Below are 22,356 nucleotides of genomic sequence, written 5' to 3' on the forward strand. Positions count from 1 at the left end.
AGGCTGTGGATGAAGTCTTCTCAATGAATCACTTTCTAAAAGTCTCAATTTTCTTGTCATGGTTTTAAAATGCCTCGGGTTTAATTTGCATCGTATGTTTGATTAAGCTCCTTTTATCATGTGTTCTGTTTTACCTGTTCTTTAAACACTCAGTTATACCATTTGTTTATTTTAAGTTTTCTTTTTTCATTTATCATATTTAAAGCGCTTCTCTCTCTCCCCCATGTGGCTCTCTGTTTTATGATGAACCTGATGAAGTCCACAAACTGAAACCGGTCAGTCAAATAAAGGTGTTCTACACAGTAAGAATTGCTGGAGCTTCAAGCTCGGCAGAAGTAAACTCAAATATCAAACAGTTTCAAGAAATCTGCAGGTAATAACCGGGTGTTTCCTACCAATGTTACTATTAAGACAAAGCAAAAGTACTTTAAGTCAACTCTGAGAGCCCTCGTGCTTTTTTCTTAGCAGATATTTTTATTCGTAAAAAAGTATTTAAATCTTTGCTTTGCTTGTCAGTGTAAATTTGTGTGTTTTTGGAGAGACAGACTCAATTCGTTTTTAAAAACACGATTAGGCTGAAACAAACATACTAATCGAGTCATCTTTTGTTGTACTGCTTTGGCCTCTCGCAGACGTTAATCGAGAGTCAAATGATTCAAAATCCTGTTTCTTTTTAACCATTAATCAAATGTGATTTTTGGCCAGTTTTGGCAGCACTCGCGGCGTGTCACGTACATACTCTGTAGTGAGTCATTAACAGCTCACATTTTGCCAGATAAAACAGACAAATACACGATTCTGCACTTATCACTTAAAAATAATTGTGATTTCAACTTATCACCGTGTGCAAGTGGGAGGATGTCTCAGAACGCCCTTTATCTCATCCTGCAACATTTTCCTTTGAGGACTCATATTAGATGGCCATAAGACGACGAAATAAAGAAGTGGTTTTAATATTTTCGATATTTAACTTGTTGGAAGGACTGTGAGGCCCGACTCAGGATTGACACTCGCTTTTTACTTCAGCTGAGGGTTCTGCCATCCTGCTCCCAGAAAAAGCCTCCACGTGTCCCTGATACTTGACAACATGAGCACAGGCCCACGTGAGGCTCAACAGATCGTGCAAGTGGAAAAAAAGCCATGTAATAAACTGGCAGTCTGTCCCGCCAATGATGTTTTCTCATGTTTGACAGATGTCCACACTTAGCTAGTGACCTTAATAAAATCACCTGCTGTTGTGGTTGACTGAAACAAAAACCAGCATATGTTAGAAAACAGCAGTCTGGATCCAGTATGAAAAGAGCCACTCCCTGTAGTCAAGCAGGGGAATCAGGTAAAGCAGGTGACTGACAGGTGAGGTGGAGCGGCGTGCTCATTACATATTTAAAAAAGTCAAATCTGAAAAGTTCCCACCTCAGCGAAATCACCTGATGATTTTTTTTGATGTACTTAATGAAGCGGTGCAAAAAATGTTAAAATCACAGTAAATGTTTTCTGAACTACACAGATGTGCTGAACCAAATCAATTTTATACCCACTCCAAATATCACAATCTAAAAGGCTAAATCTTATTTTCTTCTGTGTGATTTTTGTTTCTGCGAACAACATTCAGCATCAGTCGTTGTGATTTGCTGCAAACGATCCTCTGCTTGCATATAAAGACAGAAGGTAGAGCCTGATGGGTCCCTCTCAGCACTGGCATTACTCCTCACTGTCTTTTGCAGTTCTGGTTATTCATTATTAGTCGTGTTCATTATTAGTTTAGTTGAACAGTTTAAGTGATAGGGAAAAGTCTGAATCCAACAACAATCCAACAACCATCATTGTGTGGCTGGTTTGTGTACCATCACCACTCCGAGAGTCTATGACTAAGAAAAAATTCAGTTGTAGTATATTTATAGTAGGACAGTAAAATCTTACACGGCTTCATTGCACAAGAAGGATTCTGAGGATGTAATGACTCAGCTGGCTTGTTAAAAACAGCTGCTTTCTACAAAATACTGTGCCCATTCGCTCCATTTGCTCATGAAAAGAACAAAAAACAGGAGAAAGTCGAAAACAAAGTGATGAAAAAGATGCTGGGATGTAAGGATGGGGGGGATAGAGGGCGTGATGAGGCAATTCAGAGGGTGATCTGGGCGGGTCACAAGTTAACAGAGCATGAGTCATGTTGCTGAGCTCACAGGCTGCTGTGGTAATAAAGTCTTTCACAGCAGGAGCGTTTGAAGTGAAGTGAGACCCGCCTAGAAACACACTGAGAAATGAGAGGTTCAGAGCCAACGACGCAGCACAGACAGAGGACATCAGTACAGAAAAATCAGGATCAACGTCGGCAAAGAAAAAAACTAACTGTACCTACAAATAGGGCTGCTCAATTAATCGAATTTTAATCACGATTACGATCTGGGCTTTCAACGATCATTAAAAATGACTGAGCCGATTATTAGCCCCTCCCTCATTTATCTGCGACACCTTAAAGGCCGGTCCGTGAAAATATTGTCGGGCATAAACCGGTCCGTGGCGCAAAAAAGGTTGGAGACCGCTGATTAAGAGGACCCGAGGGAAGCTCGGAAAGCTAAGCAGAAGTTATTTGGAGAGTGACTGCCGTTGGTTGAAAAGAGAGTTTAAAAAAAAAAACTTCAGTGGTGTTGCACACTATTTTATATTATTTTTTTAAAGTCATTGTTAACCCTTTAAAGCCGGTCAGAGCAGCACGCTCCGTTTTGCGTAACTATTGTTAAATCCCTGTAGAACCTGAACCGTGTAAGCTAGCGCAATAATTTGTTTTGCATATGAAACCGGAGGAGCTGTACTTACATCTTATGCCATCAGCTTGTCCTCGGTCACGGTTTCGTTCCACATATAGCTTTGCAAAAATTGCATAAAAAGCGCTTGCAGGAACAAAAACATAATATTCCAGAAACACGCTTTGCCGTTCCTATCAGCTGTTCGTAACACTTCCCAAAGTGAAATGATGCACATGCTGTTTTCTTTGCAAATTTGCATCATAGGATTGTTTTTTGTTTTTCCTGCAGTATATAAAAATTGCTGTATCTCCAAAATAAAACTATGAAGACACTCAAAATAAATTTCCTGTGGTGGGAAACTATTTTTTGCAACTTTATTGTATTTAAAGTTTTGAGGGATAAACCTCTTAAATTTCTCCAAGTAGAAATATATGTAAACAAAACAAAAGCGATTTTCAATTTTTTTTGTAGTTTATTGCACTTTTTTGCAATTTATGTAATTACTATGGACTTAATGCATACATATTATTAAAATATGGGCTATAACAGTTGTATTGATGTATAGCAACTTGAAATGCTCCCACAAATGGCACTACAGCATGTAAAAAAAAAAAATATAAGCTCTGGTGGACTTGGTTCTATAGTAGGTCTTAAAGGGTTAAATAAATATCGTCAAATAATCGTGATCTCAATTTCAGTGAAAATAATCGTGATTATCATTTTTGCCATAATCGAGCAGCCCTACCTACAAAGTACTCTAAGCATTTTAATGAGCACACAAAATGAAAATAGAAATAATCAAGAACTAAAGGAAAACCCAAGGACTAAAAAAAAAAAAAGTATTCCAGTCAAATCTTAAAACCTCACTCGATTTGCCAGATGTGCGAAAGCAGCCGATGAATGGCGCAGGCAAATGTTAAATGATGGATCAAAGTAGAAATGCTCATGATCTTCAAATGTTCAATCATTAAGTTGATTGAACATTTATTTCTTGTTGACGGTTCCCTGTGTGCCAGGGATGAGCGGGTGCTGTAAACACAGGAGGTTCAGGTATCTCAGCATCATATTCACAACTGATGGGAAGATGGAGTGTGAGAAACCGGTGCAGCTTCCTCTTGGTCCTGTTGTTACTACAATATTTTATTAATAAATACATTTTACCTACTTACGAAAATAAATTTTAACCTTAGCTTGATGCTTCCTTACACCCTAGGGAAAGACTCACAGTCTCTTCCTCCTAGTGAGGAAGAAAGTTTATTAATTCAACATTAACACTGGATCAGAAGTCAGTACCAGCAGATAATCAAAACCAAGGTATTGGTATCACATTTCAACTGGAAAAAGTCATGAGCTTCATTTAGTTACCCAAAAACGAGTCTGCTGGGTTAATCCTCAGAGTAGAGCTGGGCGATATGAGATTTTTTCATATCACGATATGTTTTTTTCATTTCAGGCGATAACGATATCTATCACGATATAAGCCAAATAACTATATTTTTTAAGATTTAAATGTGCCGTTGCTCACAAGTAAAATGTGAAATAATCAGCAGCTTGTTTTTATTTAAATATTTATTTCCCATAATAAGTTCAACAGGGTAGATGTACTTAAGGAACATGAGACTTTTTCAGATAAATAAAGGCAAATATTGCAAACTACACAAAAGGCAGCCGCTAAAGCGTTTAAGTTTCAAAATAGAACAAACGAAACAGACTAAATTGTCAATTCCACTTAGAAACAAAATATTAATTCTAAAAATAAATCTTAGTTTGTTTTACAGAAGAACAGACAAAACTGACTAACTTTTGTCAATATCAAATAAACTGAGAACTAAAAGGAAATTCTCAATCTCTCCTTGTTGTATAGCTTAGCTTTTCAAACAGTTTTAACAGTTACTTTAGTCTGACAAAAGCCGAATGACGAATTAGCGCTTCCAGTCAGAGACTGAGGCTACGTCCACACGTACACGGGTATTTTTGAAAACGGAGATTTTCTGTTTTCGTTTTAAAAAATAATCCCGTCCACACACAAAGGGAGAAATGAAGGAAAACGCTGCTATGAACATGCCAAAGCAGCAGGTGGCGCTAGATTCCTAACCGTGCAGAAATATTGGCCAATCAGAAGTCTAGAAGCCTCGGTGGGAAAACGTAAACAAAGCTGGGGCATAGAAGCAGAACCGAGTCGTATGTGTGGACGGACAGTAACTGTGTGTATATGTCAGCATTTAAACACTGCAGAGAGTAGAATTAACAGTAACAGTATTGTAGAAATTCATTTCACCGAAACAATAACGTGGCGCACAGTGTGACGCATGCACCAGTTTATTGTATTTCCAGACTTGCTTTCGGCACAATTTACAGTGCACGCTACTCTGTTTTTTGTCAGACTTGAAATAGCCGAAATACCTTCACACTACGGACCTTCTTTGGCTCTTCCGTTCGACAATCTCTCCGGCATTGGAACCATCATCTGTTTTCTCTTCGGTCACGCTCGGTTGATTTTTCTAGTCGGCACACTCATTTCCTCCATTACGCGCTGGCTCCATTACCCGCTGGCTGCTTCCCAAACAAACACACGTGCGGCTTGGCACTTGTGCTGTACGTAACAAGTCACGCGACGTGACGCTGTGGCTGTGATTGGTTCGGCTCTGCGCTACTGAATTTGGATTGGCTGACCTTTTTTTTTTTTTTTTTTTTTTGAGGACAAGAGCGGCGAGGTCTATCGCGATAGCTTAATTTCTCTATCGAGTAAAAGTTATATCGCGATACATATCGTTATCGTTCTATCGCCCAGCTCTACCTCAGAGATCGGGTGAGGAGCTCGCAGTAGAGACACTGCTCCTTTGTGTCAGAAGAAACAAGCTAACGAGGTCCCGGGGAGGTCTAACTAGGAGAGACCCTGAGGTAAATCCCAAACTTGCTGAAGAGATTATATATCATCTGGACTGGAAGCACAGCTATAAAGGAACTGGAAACTATTGTCCGTTTCCCCCTCCCTTCGACACCTGCAGAATAACCTCTAGGATATCTGTCAAGAACAGCATGATACTAGCTACCAGAGGTCAGACAAGTGAAGCAGGAAACAAGAGAAACATGAAAGACAAGAGATGATTACAACCATCAAAAAGCCATGTATGCAACTCATGACAAATATAAACTTCAATGAATTTGAGTGGGAACTCCGAGCAAGCTTGCCTCCACCAGTGTGTGAATGTGAGAGTGAATGAATAGTGGAATTGTAAAGCGCTTTGAGGGCCCCGAAAAGTGCTATATAAATGCAATCCATTACTATCATTATTATTAAGTCACAAGTCTATGACAAGTATGCAGTTATTTAAGAGAGGTTGAGGTAGGTGAATTCCCAACACAGTCAGATGGGATGCAGCAGATCTTAAAGCCGACAGCTCCTCACATGTGGTGCATATGAGAACGGTTAGTAAACGAGCGTCATGTGTTTTGCCTCCCTTGCACTCTATCCAGGAAGCTTCCCCTTAAAACAAACCAAGTATTTCCAGTAATATGAACGTGTCTGAAAAAGGCTATTTCCTCTTGATAGGATAAAAAATCTAATGAAATGAATGGTAGACAGATCAGCTGTGATTTATATATGCAAAGCTGTTCTCTCAGTTTTCTAAACAGGATTATCAAAGACAGATTCCATTGGAAAAGAGATGAACTAAGATGAAAACAGAAAGAGATACAGACTCATTACCAGTTCATACTGTAAATAAGAACCAAGCTTTAGAGAAAAGTAAAAAAAAAAAAATTATTTAAATTAAACTCTGTTCTGTATTTCTATGAAATAATTTTCAGTGCTCAGTGAAATCTCACAAATAATCAAATAATTTAAGTTTTTCTATATTTAGTCAATATTTCCTTGCTTTAAATTCAAGTATTTTTCCTTCATCATCTCTTATATCAACAACCATTGAAGTTACAGGACAACTATAAAAATGTAAACTGTAAAGAGAGATCCATTTTCAAAGGTCATTAACCTATTTTTTTATTCTCTTCTACGAATTTTAGTGACATCTGTACAAGAAGCGCTTGTTATGTTTATGTCTCTGTATGAATGACTGGAGAAGGTCAGGAGGAATTAGATTAGAAGTCTGTCGCTATCACCATTTCCAAACGCTGATTCAGTTCCTAAAAGTAAACAAATACAAAATGGTCCAAATTTCTTCAGCTCCAATAAAATGATCACTTCAGGAGTTAGTGATGTTGGACTAGCTAACTACAGAGCTGTGGTTAGGCTAATATCAACACATCAGAACAGGAAAGTGGGATGAGGGTTAAACTGTCCTCAATAAAAGTTCCTGTTGAGGGTCCCTGATGGACAAATGCTGTCATTAATATGTTGCTGTGTGGTTTGTTTTACTCGGAAGCTTATTGTCCACACTGAAAACTGTGAGACCTACTACGCATGAATACTGATCACAAAACTTTTGAGGGGCCGAGTAACAGTTTTTGGGAGCTCGCCTCTGTTCAAATAACATGACATGAAGAACTGCAGAACCTTAAAATACGAGAAACAGAGTCAACAAGTCAGCATTTCACAAGCAGACAGGGAAAGCTAACACTGGTGCTAATGCTAATAATGCTAAAAAACAAACAACAGCATCTGGAAGTCATGTGTGACAACAGCCACTCTTATTGCTTTAGGTTTAGTGAGCAAAGCTGAAGCATGCAGACTTTTTTTGACCAGATCAAAAATTTAGCTTCACACTTGAACACATATTCAGTTTTTTCCCTGGAATCCCCACCCAGCTCCCAACTCTGGATTTAATTCCCATTAGCAGAACTGACTCGCAGCTGACTTGCAACAGCACAGTTACAACATGGATGATAAATGCCTCTTTCCAGTTATAATGAGTCTGGTGACAACAGGGAGAGGAGAATAAATCACCACAGAGGCCTATCATTAGTGTTTGGGCTGAGACACCAAAACAGTCAGTCAATGCATCTGAACTGAAAGGAACTGAAAGAAAGCACTGCCTAAAGGAAGGATAAAAAGTTATGACAAAAGACTGAGGAGGATTACTACACTACAGTAACACAAACCTTATACTCCTACATTTAAATACAAACAGTTATCTGACTGATTAAGTTGTAATATACAACAAAGCACAGGGGCCTGTTACATACAGGAAATCAGTACAAAAAACACATGTGAGGGCTGATAATGACATTGAGCATCTCATATTTGTGGCGGTCTGGCCTTGAATCAAAGAGCCCTGCGGCTTTCAAATCCTCTGCTTTTTCTTTCTCTTGCATTTGGAAATATGCGGAGCTCTGAGCCAAATGGCTGTGGGTAAAAAACAAGATTTTACTGCGGCCTTCAAGAGCCAAGAAATGATAAGATTCATAAGTAACAAAGGCCGAGTGGCAAACAGTAAACAGATTATGGAGCTCTGACCTCAGAGATCCCGTTTGATTTGAGAGCAAACCTTCTTCTCTCACAGGTTGCTTCACTGTTGCATGAACAAACCTAAGTGTGTGGGCGCAAAGACAAAGTTTACATGAAAGGACAAGTGAGTCCAGGCATGCAGTTCAATCAGGAGATGATAACTGCACAAGCCTGTCAGGACAAAATAACAACAGAGATGAGTCAGTAACTCATTCATCCCAGCACACAACACAGAATGAGCGTGTTAAAAACGGTCCATTCAAGTGCACTAACCTGAAGAATAACCAGGTACATTTTTGTTTATCAAACAGCCAAAATTGATGGAAAAATACTACTACTGTTATGTAAGGGGATACAGGCTCACTGCCTTAACCCACACTTTCTGTTATATATGATCAGTGAACAGCTGATTTGACTGGATCTGAACTTAAACTAAATTACAAGACAGACAGCTGACAGCCTGCCAACACCTTAGCTACGCGCTGCCAAAATCAGACCAAAGGAGAAAACTCCAAAGACGAAGGTGAAACCATGAAAGATTGTTCCTCATCTTCACCTTTTGAAATCTTTAACTTCCTCTTGACAGATTTTGTTGATGGAAGGATCTCCTCCTGTCACAGAGACACGATCTGAATTAAACTGCAAGTTTCAGCTTTAAGAAAGGGGTCAAAATAACAACAACAACAACAACAACAAGAACATAAATATAATTAATGAAAAAAAAGACTGTTTATCCTTTTTTCATGAATGCTGGAAGACAAAGTCATAAGTGACAATTAAAATTTTTTGTTATACTATTCATAAAAGGTCTCAAACTATTGGCACAAAAATAAGTATGCTTGTTAGTAAAAAAAAAACATTTTGCTGAAGTTGCATTTTTCTTTGCATATTTCTTTAACATCTTGGCCTATAAAAGCCCACTGATCTCAAAACAAACACATAAATTAATGTGTTTGGAGACCAAACCAGACACCACTCTTCTAGCTTTTACTGTTTAAAAAAAAAGTTGAAATAGAGAATACAGAAAATATATAACAGATATGAACTTCAACCAGAGGTTAACGTAACTAAGTGACTGAATGCTCTGCATAATTTAGCAGCCAAGCGGGTTTTTTTTGCAGAAGTGAGTAAAAGTTTTAACTAAGCTTAGTTTGAAAAGCAATTTCATTGTATGCAAGTAAAATCTGCCTAACAAGCTTTTCGATATAACGATATATATCGGATGACGATATAAAAACATCTATCGTTTCATTTTACGCTATCGTTTGTTTCGTGGCGTTGCAAAATAAACGTTTACGGCAATATTTTTTCATCGTTTTGATGGTCACTGTAGTGGCTATTTTAATTTCTTAAAGTTCTCTCTTTCTTTTATATTTAATATAACCACACTACTGACAGACAAGCGCCTGTTTTTATGCGTTGTCGTTAGCAACAACGACGGTAAAACCGTCGCGTGTCCGCTGGTTTAGTTTACACATAAACCTTTCACAATAAAGTTCAAGATCCTTTTGAGACTTTTCAAAATAAATTGAATCACATGAAAGAGTATGAAGGGTGTTTACAGATGAGAAGCCAAAAAGAGCCCCAGGTGCTAAAAAAATAAACCATACACTCAAACGTTGGAACAGGCTTTTCCCCGCAGCACGCCGTGTAATAAATGCTTACAAAGAAAACGGCATGTATCGTTTCATGCATCAGTTAAAACATTCGACTCCAGCTACACGACGCCCAGCTGGAAACACTTCACGTAAGTGGAGCTGCCCGAGATTCACAGAATTTACAGAAAATGTTACATTTTTGTGATTTATATCGTTATCGATGTCTTATATCGGGATATGAGATTTTGGTCAAATCGCACAGCCCTATTGGATCAGAGATCTGAATCACTCCAAAACAATCTCACATGTGCAAATGGATTAAATAAACTGGACAACTAACATCTAGGCAGCACATGGTGCGGTCATAAATATTTGTCCACCACCACAGTTGACTTTAAAACAAAGTCCAGACTTTCTGCATCAACTGTTTAGGAATTACACAGGCCCAGTATTTCTGGACCTGACTGTGGCTGGCACAGCTGGGCTGGACAGGAAGTGTCCTGCTTGGTTGAGCTCTTGATTGTTTGGTTGTCACAAATAGGCAAAATGGGACAGGACTGCACTGCATCACCCCCTCAAACATCTATAATTTGTCCTCTCTGAGCAAAACAAGCACATCCCTCCCTAAACACAACAATCAGTGTAGTTACAGCTCCCCTGTATTTTCCCCTCCCTCCTACTGCAAAAAAAAAAAAAAAATCCATCTCTCACCATCCTCTCGCCCCACCACCCGCCATTTAGCTCTCAATCTGCTCCCAAAATTCCCTTCAATATCTCCATCTCCCTGTTCTCCTTTTCCCTTTAAGCGTTTTCCATCTTCTCCCCCTCCTTAATTTAACCTCCTCTGCTGTATGCCTGGCTGAACCGTGAGAAAGCCTGTCTGGTCAGTGGGGCAGAGCCGGGCTGATGAGCTCTGGACGAAGCTGCTGTCCTCCGGCCTGTTTCACGTATTGTACATTATGGGTGGTCTGCACTCTGAGAGACATCGAGAGGCGGTGTAATGACGGGGACCGCACTATGAAAGGCTGCTTCTGAACTGGCACCAGATCCAAATATACAGTACACAGAGGGATTTGTTAGGAATGATCCCTCTGATTGTACTGCAGACATACGTTTGATGTGGCTCTATTTAACTTACAAATGTCTCTCTTCTTCTCTCTTTCTATAAACAGCATCAGTTGGCTAAATGGCAGTCACAGTCCATTTATGATGGAGCAGTATGAAAAGCCTGATTTTTCAGTGGTTATTTAAGATAAAGCAAAATCTTAAATAGCACCTGAAACAGATTTTAGGTTCAAGTCTTCCTGATCAAAGGAAAATCACAAGGACTTTGATTTTTAAGAAGTTACTGAGTATAAAATGCATTTCTTTTCATCATAAATAACACAGAAATGTCTATTTTCCTTTTAAATCAGGTAGCAGCGACTCTTTGCCTATATGTGAAACATTCGTACCATTTTCAGTTGGAAAGATACTATAAAGTAAATTTTTATTAGTATTATTCTTTTCCCCTCTAAATTTAACTAAAGCTATCAACAGGGTGTGAAGAAACAGCCACTATGACTTGAGGAGATATCAAGAACAGATATCAAGTACAACCACGCACTAGCACTTTGCTGCACTTTGATGCAATACCAATTTGCACCACAAGATAGTGAAACAAGGTAATGCCATCATTATTTAAGCAGTCAAATCATTAACACATCATTCTATTTAAGAAAATGCAAAGCCTCCCTGAGATGAAAACAGAAGTATAAAAAAAAAAAAACAACAACAACCCAGCAACACATATCTGGAAACATCACCAGAACTACAGGTAAAACACTGCCACCCGCCAGTGGATGTTATATTTTATTGGCATAATTAGTTAAGGACACCTGCTCTGCATGCATTACAGTTTTTTCCCCTCCAAGCTAATTGTTTTTCTCCATTCAGGCATACCTCACATAGCTAACTTTCTAAGGATGCACTTACGGCACTCAGGTGTTGATAAACTTCAGAAAGTCAAACTATATCTTTAAGGCAGCGTTATAAATTAGACTATTATGCCAAGTAGCACAGATGTTCATCACCCCATGTAGTAACTTGTTAGTCAGTGACCTTCCTGCAAAGAAACCAGTATTGTCATTTTCACCAACTAAAGACTAATATCTATTTTCATTAATAAAACACTTAAAAATAAGCAGAAATTCAGATATAATGATGTATAACAATGTCACAATCTCGCTGGCTTTACCAAAGAAGGAAAAAGTGCCGCAGTTAATAAATTCTGAAAATATGAAAGTTACATTTGCAAGTAAGACCATTCAGTTTTGCTAATGTGGAGTAAAAAAGTCCCTCAATCTATAACAAAAAACCCCTCAAACAAAAAAAAACTTACAAATAATTAGATATCAGATCAGTTCTGTACATTTTTATTTGGTTTTCACAAGTTTGAAGGCCCCTTCAAATATTGCTGACCTATCTTAAAGCTGTTGGACCGTGGGAATATGTTTAATTAAAGCACAGGAACTCTCATGTTTACATGAAGCCACAATGACTGATAAACGCTTTAAATTTAACAGCCAAGCACATTTTCTAGGGCTGAGGTATTAAATTATCTCTAAATGATACCTGGTAACCTGCCAATGCAAATGGTGGAGTACAGAGTTGCCAGGCAAGAACAAAAAACTCACCCGAATGTTTGTCAGGCGGAAATTTCTCACGCTTTGTATCACCAAAGCTGAATACACAGGTAACAACTCTGGAGTGAGATGGAAAACAGAGGGGGGTTTAAAGAGTGAAGCACCAGAAAGCGAACTGCAGGGTTCTGATTACCTCTGCTGTTTGCTGGTAGTTGTCACTGTTGTTGTGGTGTGCTTTCATTAGCTTTCTTCTGCAGAATCAGGGCTGATAACTAATAGCCTGTACTCTCACTACTGCACACACACACGCACACAGATAGAGAGAGGACAGTACTTCTCTGCCAAAGTTTCTCAGATTTACAAATGCAGTGCAGAGACACAGCACACTCTGTGACCTTGGAGCTCCTGACTGCTCTCACAGCGTCAGTCTGTTCATAACACGGAGTTTATATACGACAGTCTAAACTTCAGCATCACCGCAGGGGCCAACAGAGGTGTTGAACATGCACCTATTATTGTAGCACTTTTTGCCCTCCAGAAAGCAGAATAAGTGGCTGAAATGCACAAAACTCCATACAACCCTGAGACCATGACTGAAACAGGTTAATACAACTATTATTAAGGCTTTTCATGCTTCTCTTTCAGAGAAGTAAGATCAGGCTCTGAGTCCTGGACAAATTTTAAAAAGAAAGAAAGAAAATAAATAAATTATAATTCCAGTTGAAAAATGCATAGGCAGCTGGGTTACCTTTCTCACCAGAAATCCCGCACTTCCCTGATATTTTTGGCTATGTGATAGAGAAAGAAGCATTTTAAACTTAAATATAAACCCCACTTGAAAAAAAGCCTTAAAAATCACAGTCCCACTGAGCTTCCTGCAGTGGAAGGCCTAAATGGTTTACATGTGGGAAAAACTGCTTATCCTGAACCTTCAACCTAAATTTTATTACAGTTACAGTTTTATTACTCATTATTTTACCCCTTGTGAAGGAGCCTAATATTTTTTTTTTAAATAAAAATAAAACAGTGCTAAAATTATACTTGCACCTCACGTTTTGTGTTCAGGTCCCGCTAAACCAAGCTTCCTCACAACTCTTACCACAAACACAGGTTCACAATGAATCGCCATCCTCCCCCTCTTATCTCCATGTGTCACCAACACTTGTGCAGAGAAAGACACATGAGTGGGACAGCGGGGTCCAGCAGCTGTCCTGACAGCCGCAAACATGAGCGGTGAGCAACAGGTTTGAATGGGAGCAGCGGGTGGTGTGTGTGTGTGTGTGTGTGTGTGTGTGTGGGGGGGGGGGGGGGGGGGGGGGGGAATCATCCCTTGCTGCTTGCTTTCTCACTGCCCCCCTCCCCTCCTCACTAGGCAAACAATAAAGTTATTATGCTTTTTTCCTGACTCACAGTTAATCCACGCGGGGAGATTTCAACAACAGAGTTTCGTTGTTCGGATTAACTTTCCAGCGCAAACAACCCAGCGAGGAGCTGCGCGCTTATTCAGTGGCTTTCCACGCGATAAACGTAAAATTTCACACGCCGTTCATAGCGGAGGATACTCACTTTAAAGCACAGGTACTCCGTTTATCCAGCAGGAAACACTATCCACCTGATCTCATGTCGGAAACGCAGCGGAGGACGAAGGGAAAGCACACGGAGAGGATCCCTGCAGCAGCCGCAAAGTTACTTCCGCGGAGAAATCCAGCTCAGCTCCGCGGAGCGCCTCTGTGTCTTTACTTAAAGACACAGCGAAGTGGACACGAGTGAAGACACTCAGCGCCAGCGTGAAAACACAGACAAACACAGGAACGCTGTAGCTCCCGGCCGTAAAAACTCAAAATGCGTCGCAAACCCGGCCCAGTATCATGACGTCACGGGGAGAGAGACGGAGAGAGGGAGGGCGAGATTAGCACGGGTAAGCTCGAATCTATTCACAACTTTATGTCCTGCCTGCTTTTAAATAAAAGCCGTTAATGTCCCTTTTTTCTTCCACTCCCACGCTTTCCTTCCTGTCACACACACGGAATCTGCTGTCACAGGTGTTGTTACCTGAGTTGTCACGTGATGCAGAAGACCTGTCATTCAAGGAACCCTGAACTGAAACATCGAGGATTTTTTTTCCAACTTTAAGTATTTTGTTTTTTACCCATAAACACTTCAAAGTTTAATCTGTAACAAATATCTTCTTTTGTCCACCTTTATTGTTCATCATTTAAAATACCAACAGTTTCAAATAGTAAACTATGTGGTATTTATTAGTGAAACCATAGATTAAATGTTGGTAATTGGTTTGCCTTTATTACTGGATTCCTTTAACCGCAGTCATACCGGTTAGAGCTGAAACTGGGCAAGTGCTGTCATAATCAGAGTGACATCATGTGACAGCACAGGTAACGATATGCCTGTGGCGGGAGATTCCTGAAGTGTGACAGAAAGGATGACAGGATTTCTATTGAGGATACTTTGTGTGCCATATCTTTATGCTAAGGACCTGTAAAATCACAAATCATTGGTCAGTGAGTATTACCTGCTTTTGCCAGCCTTTCTGAGTATAATGGATTAAAATGAACTACTGTTTGGCTCCATAAAATCAAATCATAAAACCCCCTAACAGCTAATGGGACGAAGAAGAGCTGGAATCAAGTTACAGTAACATAATTTGAAGACCTTATCATGAAGTTCTACAATTTCACTTACTTTTCTCCAGGCCCTCTCCTTTCTCATCCTCTCTATTTAAAAGTGAGGTTGAACTACACAGCTCCATCTTCCCACAAAAGTGGTTCAAAAAGAATCAAAATGAAGTAAAATATTCAAAGCTGAACTATACTTGTGAAAAAAAAGGAAACGTTTAAATCTCAGATTGGATTTGATGAATGAACTATTCAATTAAAAAAAAAACAGCCACCAAGAAACCAAAATCATCAATCCTTTTGGTGGGATTTTGAGTCCAGCCCTCAGGGTTAAAATTGTTCAAGTGTTCCTTTAACTGTTTTTTAGCATTATATTTTTAACTCAGGCAAACAGATTCGCCCATGTTCACATCACATGAAGCTGAAGTTCACCTCAGTCTGCCTCATTGCAAAGCTACTGTGTGCAGATGTGCTGTGTGAAAACTTGGCCTTGTGTTTGGTGTCAACACAACATACAGTCACATACAGTCACAACTAATCTGTTTATTTACTCAACTAATCAATAAGGTATTAGTTGTGTTTATTGTAAATCTATAGTTTGAATGATGTTTGAGCCCTAAAATGGATTCATTTACTCTGAAATACCAAGTAAAGTTAAAACAAAGGATGAATGATGAGCTATTTCCTGGCTGAAACATTTTTAGGTCTTTCTGTTGTTGTTTGTTGTCACATGACAATATGAGTCACTCTGGCATGGCAGGACCTGCCAGTACGGCTCAAATTAGTGCTGTCCAGCCTGCTATGAAATACCACGTCTGCCTGCTAATGTCAACAGAACCATCAACACATGGAGGACTCGCGGAGGCCGAGTATGTCAAGACTACACGATGAAACACATTATCTTAGACTCAAAAATCTTGCCAATGTATTGTGTTAACATCGCTGCTTAAAAACACATTTAAAAGCTGCTCATAGAAAAATTGTGATATGGTTGCTTAGTTTCAAAAGAGGGAAATAAACAGATTTCAGGGCGAGAACACAAATGGGCAAATCTTTGACATTGAAAGAGTAAAAAGATAAAGACAAGTTTGTCATGAACACTGAGAGGCCCACCTCATTGTTTATTTCTTTTATGTATATGTTTTTGGAGTTTCTAGTCACAACTACTCTACAGGTTTATGCCCTTGACAGGTACACAGTTTACTTTTTTAAACAGTTTTTTCCTCCATGACTTCACAATGTAACTCTAATTTAGATAGTTTGGAAGTAGATTATTTTGTGCATTCTGTAGTATCAGTGCAGAGCTAAGAACAATTAAATCATAAAATTATAAGGTGTGTAGTTTAATAAATACTCGATTGCCAAAAGGTTGATTCCGTTGATCTGGACGCAGCATGTTCAGTGGGAGAAACGCTTCGTCACTCATCCAAGTGACTTCTTCAGTCTCAGCTGACTGCAGGTTTCCCCAGTCTTATAAACAGTACATTTGCACAGTAACTGAAACTAGCCCACTGAAGGAACAACGGGCTGTGAGGTCAGTTCCTTGATCATTAACATGCAAATTGTCATGACCATTGATCAACAACCACTGATCACAGGGAAACCTGCAGTCAGCTGAGACTGAAGAAGTCACTTGGATGAGTGACGAAGCGTTTCTCCCACTGAACACACTATGTCCAGATCAACACAATCAACCTTTTGGGATTTACTTACCTGGATGATTTAGCATGCATCAAGACAATAGTCCGTTGGCTGGTTCATAATAATATGACCCATTTATCCATCAGAATACAAGATCAGTTTATATCAGGAGTTTCTCAGAGTGCTGTGAAGCCAACGCTTTATCAGCTTTCCAACAGACTACAAAGTGTCAGCCTCCATAAGGATAAGGCACATTCCTCAGAGAGTAAAAATACAGCAGGAACTAGTCCACTCAACGTATCAGATCCAGGAACATACAAACCTGCCAATCCCGACGGCAACTTCAAACAAAGCATGCAGTGTGGCAGCCAATGAGGGCTGACTTCCAGAGGCAGGTTGTGGAATGTGGAAAGGTCAATGATAAAGAGATAGAGCGCTACATGGAGCACACCAGCTAGCTCCCAGCACACACACACTGTGAACACGAGCTAGTTTGGCTGTGAACTCACCTGAAGGACCTTTGCTCATTAAGCACATACTGACAAATGCAGAAGTACTGAGGTTTATGGAAGCTTAGTTTAGGAAAATTTAACCTCGTTCCAACGTCATGAAAATTTTTCATTAAGACCACCAGATAAAAAAAAAGAAAAGAAAAAATGAATCCAGGATCCTTCTGGATTCAGAAGGATAGCTGGATCGGGATTAGTCTGTGGTATTTTCTTTTTAACATTAAGATGATCTCTATTCACATCTCATCTGCATTTGTGAAGATATGACACAAAATGTCCAATTTAGCCTCATCTCATCGTGGTGAAGAAGACTAAAAAATTCCGGAATCCCGATCAACTATGAAACTTAATCCAGTTCAGCCAAGACCCTCCAAGCAAAAAACACTAATCCAAACCTTTTGAGTAATCCTAATAAACAACCAACCACACTTATCATCACCAATCAATATTAGATTATTTTTTCACTAGTTATGTTGACATTTTATTTACTTATGCATTATTACTATTATTTTATTAGTATTATTTTTTGTTTATCGAATTATCAGAAATAACAGAAAAATTAAATGAATGATGTAAATTAAGTTAACGACTTATTGCCTTTACTGCACCAATCATGCTCATGTTTGTAGTCGTCCCCCAACAGGTCAATCCTGATTATGTACCAGCTGCCTAAAACTTTGTTGCAGAGGGCCTTACACTAACTTTTCTCCCCAATTGCAGCAGGACGTGACAAAGAGCCTGCAGGGTTGAACCACGCTGCAAACTCCTGAGAGCCCAAACTATCGAGCACCTGCAGTACAGACAGCACTGATGTTTATTGACTTAAGCTGCAGGACTAGCTGAGAGATAAGAGATCGCCACACACAAAAACACTGCTTACTAACAACTAGTCTGACAACCTGGAGTGGCTTCTTAAGTTTTTTAAGAACGTTGTGTTTTTCTTTGAGACTCAGCAAGCATGATAGTTCTGCTTCAACTACTCTCATCATAATTTGCTACAGTCCCATCAACAAAAGCGTTGTTTCAGTGTTAGAGCTGTGTTAAACATTGAGGTATAGTGTAAAGCATGTGACTCAGAACAGCACCATCATTACATAATGACGACATGTTGTGGAAAACAGAGGCAATGAGATGATGGTGTGCTGAAGAAGCCAAACTTCATGCCAGTCTGCTCTTTCTTTAGCGAGGCCGGCTTTCATCTGATCCAAGAATTACGGTCTACCGGAGAGAGCCGCCCGCCAAACTCAGCAGAGGTAAGAAACTGCAATCAGAAGCTGGCAAATATCCTTCTAACGCTAGCTGTGAAAATACAGGCAGTTACCACTGTGTAGTCCGTAATCAAGCAAAGGCTCACATTAATACGTTTGGACAGCTTGGACATTTCCATGCCAAAAAAGCATTCCAGTTACATTCAGTGGTTTCCTCAGAAATCCCACTGAAGGGATTATGAAAAACTCAAACCTTTGTATTAAAAAAGATCAAATTTTAAATTTCTAATGTAGTTTTCTCATCTTGATGGGATTTAACAGGCTTATCCTTATTTTTCATCACATATATGGCAAAGGTAACATGTTACACACCCAAGTATCTAAAGTTATGCAAGTGAAAAAACAAAACAAAAAAAAAAATCTGCTTTTCCCTTGTGTCTGCCCTCGCACTTCTGCCATACACCAGCACAACTCAGGTAAAAAAACAACAACAAAAAAACAGCCAAAATCCACAAATATCGATATCGTTTGTAAAATCTCTATATGAGCAAGCTTGCCTTATCAGCTTAAAGTAGGACAACTGTGCGAGCAAACATAAGTGCATGCTGGGATTCAATTCAATTTAATCAACAAAATGTCAGAAAATGATGCCCCATGGTGCTGAAACTGACTTGCTTTGCTTGACCATCGTTAAAAGACTCGATATAAGAAGCTCTAAAGTCCTATTTTGTCTTCAACTGTGGCTAAGAATGCAGATTTCAAGCTTCACTCAGTGTAAAAGATAAAATGATGATATCAATTGCAAAACAAACTCACTGTAAAGTATTTCAATTTTTCCAGACACAGACCACCAAAAACTGTCAAAAATGAGCTCCTTTTTTTTAATACTGATTTTTTTTTTTGCGTTATTATGATGATGACAATTATTATTATTCATGTTATTCGTGTGTTCTTGCCTCTGTTCCTGAGCACTTACAGGGCTCTGTTGATCTTGGCTCCTTCAGTCATTCCACAGAGGATTTTCCCCCCTCTAATGCAATAAGCCTGGACCTCTTTCCCTGTTACAGTGAGAATCACAATATCTGATGTAAGTGTATCATTTCTGTTTTTCCCCTATCCCTCATCTTCCCTTCCTTTTTTTCCACCCCCTGAACATGATTTTTCACCTAAATCTTGTCATATGTACTGATAATGTCCACATCTTCCACTTTTAAAGATGATAATTTGCATTTGGTGGTTGAAGTTGGATGTGGAGCACACCACAAACAGCTAATCGAGTCCTACACAGATAGGGCTGCCACAAACGATTATTTTGATAGTCGACTAGTCACCGATTAATTTTGCGATTAGTCGACTAATCAGATCATCATCCATTGGATGTAAAACGTACACCTTATTGCACCAGCAGCATCTGCTCTTATATAACTATCATTAGCTTACAGCTTTAAGTGTTTAAGGTGCTAACTAAAAATAAAGACAAGATGATAGTTTATTACATTTTAATGAAATTTGCAGATTGTTTCGGTGAAGTTTAATAAACTCCTTGCTATCTAAAATATAACAGGACACCGGAGTATATTCTCGAGTAGGGCTGGGCCATATTATACCGTTCACGGTAATACCGGTATAATGTTAGGCAACGATAGGAAAATGAAATATCGTGATAGAATGGGAGTAAAACGCGCATGCGCAGTGCCTTTGTTTTCATACGCACATGGCCGATTGTTGAGTGAAACAGATGAACCAGAATTGGTTTGTAAAAATGGTGCAACTTCCGTGATGTGGAACTGGTTTGGTGTTTGTCCGTCAGATACACAACAAAGCACATTTTTTTGCAGAACATGCAAGCGGCCGTTGTTATTGTCATATTTGTCGGACTAAGATGCTCTTAAATCTGGGAGTAATCTGGGTCCTAAACTCCGTAATCTTCAGGTCAAACAACGCTGCAGCATCACTTAAGAGTTAAAAACTGTCTAAATTCTTTCATCTTTAATAAAACGATCAGCATTGCTGCTTTACCAGGTGTAACTATAAAGTTTAACTTCCAGGCATCCATGAAAACAAAAGTTATTACATTTAACGGAGTTAGAAGTTAGCAGGAAGCTAGCGGAAGTTAGCTCGCTAGTTTCGCTAGTTACCTAAGCATGATATAGCATGTTCTGACTGAGAGATTTCTGAAAAAAATCAAACGTACAGCTCTGCTATCACTTCCAACATAAATGAAGACAGGAAACTAAACAGCAGTGACGTTTGTAGGGTTACTGAAGTTGGGCTAGCTGGTATATAATGATGTGCTACGTGATCGCTAGAGACAAAGCTATGTTAGCATAACATAAACAGTGAAGCTGGAGGACGAACACTAACACTTTTCCACTTATAAAAGTTAACGTGAAGGTTCTTCATGGTTAGAGACAAATGCAATCGCATGGCAGGATGCTGTAAACGGACCAAACTTCAGTCAGGAGAACAACTGAGATAATCCATCCACAATACGAGGTTAGTCATTAATATACTGCAACAACATGGGAATAGAGCAGCTGCCAGAGAATTCAACATTAATGAATGAATGGTACAGAAGTGGAGGAAGCAAGAAGAATGAGTTTAATAAAGTTTGATTTATCTGACTGCTTTGTTTCGCTTAATGTGCCTTATAATCCCGTGCACCTTATGGTCCGAAAAATGCGTACTGCACACTGCAGTTTAATGTTGCAAAGCACCTTTTTTTAACTTCAGTGGATATTATACATGGTTATGCTCAGGATATGTCAGCCCATTTCTACTGGAAATGCCTTTTGGTTAAACTTTCAGCAAGGAATTTGCATTTGCACTGTTACATTTTTATAAAGCTTTAATGTACATAAAAACCAGCTTCTTGTTTAAGTGAAAATAAATGGAAGGTTGTCTTTTTGCGCTAGTAATGTTGTGGAGTTGTATTTTGTCTCGCATCAATTATATCGTCGGTTATATCGTTATCGCAAATTTTCAAATATATATCATGATAAATATTTTTGGCCATTTCGCCCTGCTCTATTCTCGAGCATCTCACACTTCTGATAATCAGCTGTCTGCTTGACGTTTATTCAGCTGTGTAAAAACTATAACTTTAATCTCAGCCAAACCGATTTACTCAGGAACAAATAAAATACTAAAAAAAAGCCAAACAATAACATTTTTAAGTTATCTAAGTGACTCATATATATTTAACCTGAGTAGCGAAAGACGGCGGTGGGTTTGAAAACGATTAGCCGGGAGTCCGGTGTTCTCACGGGCTCTAATGAGCCTTGCCCCCGGCTAGCTATCGAGCTAGTGGGTAACAGACGTCTCTGAAAACGTCGGAGCGCTTTTAAAAATATGTGCTGCCATCTTCTGTTTCAGTCCGTTATTACACTCTTAAATCCTGCTACTTATTCCTGCGTCTTTTGTGATCTTACAAAGCTTCAAACGACGCGTCGACTATTAAATTAGTCGTCGACGATTTTGATAGTTGACGTAATCGTGACTAGTCGACTAATCGTGGCAGCCCTATACACAGAGCAGATTTTTAATAAAAAATTAACTTATGTTTAGGGAGAAAAAGTAAGACAAGTAGGTTTTTGTTCCAAAGCTTTTTTTGGCAGCTTGATGTCACGATTTCAAGCTTGGTTTCAGAAATTTTACATGTGGTTGTTAAACACTGATCTATAAAATATACTTGCAAAAAAACAGAGCTTATAAAGGAGAAATTAATGAATTAAAACGATCTTGTTTTAAAGTCTTGGGTTTTTTTTCTCAGTATGGGCAGATCTTTGGCTGTTAGCCTGCAGCTAAATCTGTTTTACCGTTACCTCTGCAGCTCACCTCTCCACAAACACCCCCCCCCCCCCCCCTTTTCTCCCTCTTTTTACTCACTAAACTCTGATTCCTCTCTCACACACAGTTTTATCTGTGCGATCAGGCCCCATGAGAAAAGTCAGATTTTAATGTTTCCACTACAGCATCAACTCAACAAGCAA

General features: G+C 39.2%; 1 protein-coding gene across 4 annotated transcripts in view; it reads right to left on the bottom strand.

The window, feature by feature from the left end:
• Positions 1-22,356, bottom strand: part of pak4 (p21 protein (Cdc42/Rac)-activated kinase 4) — a 49,828-nt gene that overhangs the window by 22,018 nt on the left and 5,454 nt on the right. Inside the window, exons 1-2 of one of the 4 annotated variants that reach the window (XM_080889554.1) lie at positions 16,720-16,886; positions 8,708-8,762 (exon numbers count right to left, since the gene is read on the bottom strand). The exons of 1 other annotated variant lie outside the window; for it this stretch is intronic. The gene's annotated coding sequence lies outside the window, so the exon portion shown is untranslated. Of the gene's footprint in view, positions 1-8,707; positions 8,763-13,939; positions 14,146-16,719; positions 16,887-22,356 lie in introns of those variants that run through there. 2 more of the 4 variants (XM_080889553.1, XM_080889552.1) reach the window with 2 other exon arrangements.

Source organism: Rhamphochromis sp. 'chilingali', assembly GCF_963969265.1.
Source record: "Rhamphochromis sp. 'chilingali' genome assembly, chromosome: 8".
NCBI lineage: Eukaryota > Metazoa > Chordata > Actinopteri > Cichliformes > Cichlidae > Rhamphochromis > Rhamphochromis sp. 'chilingali'.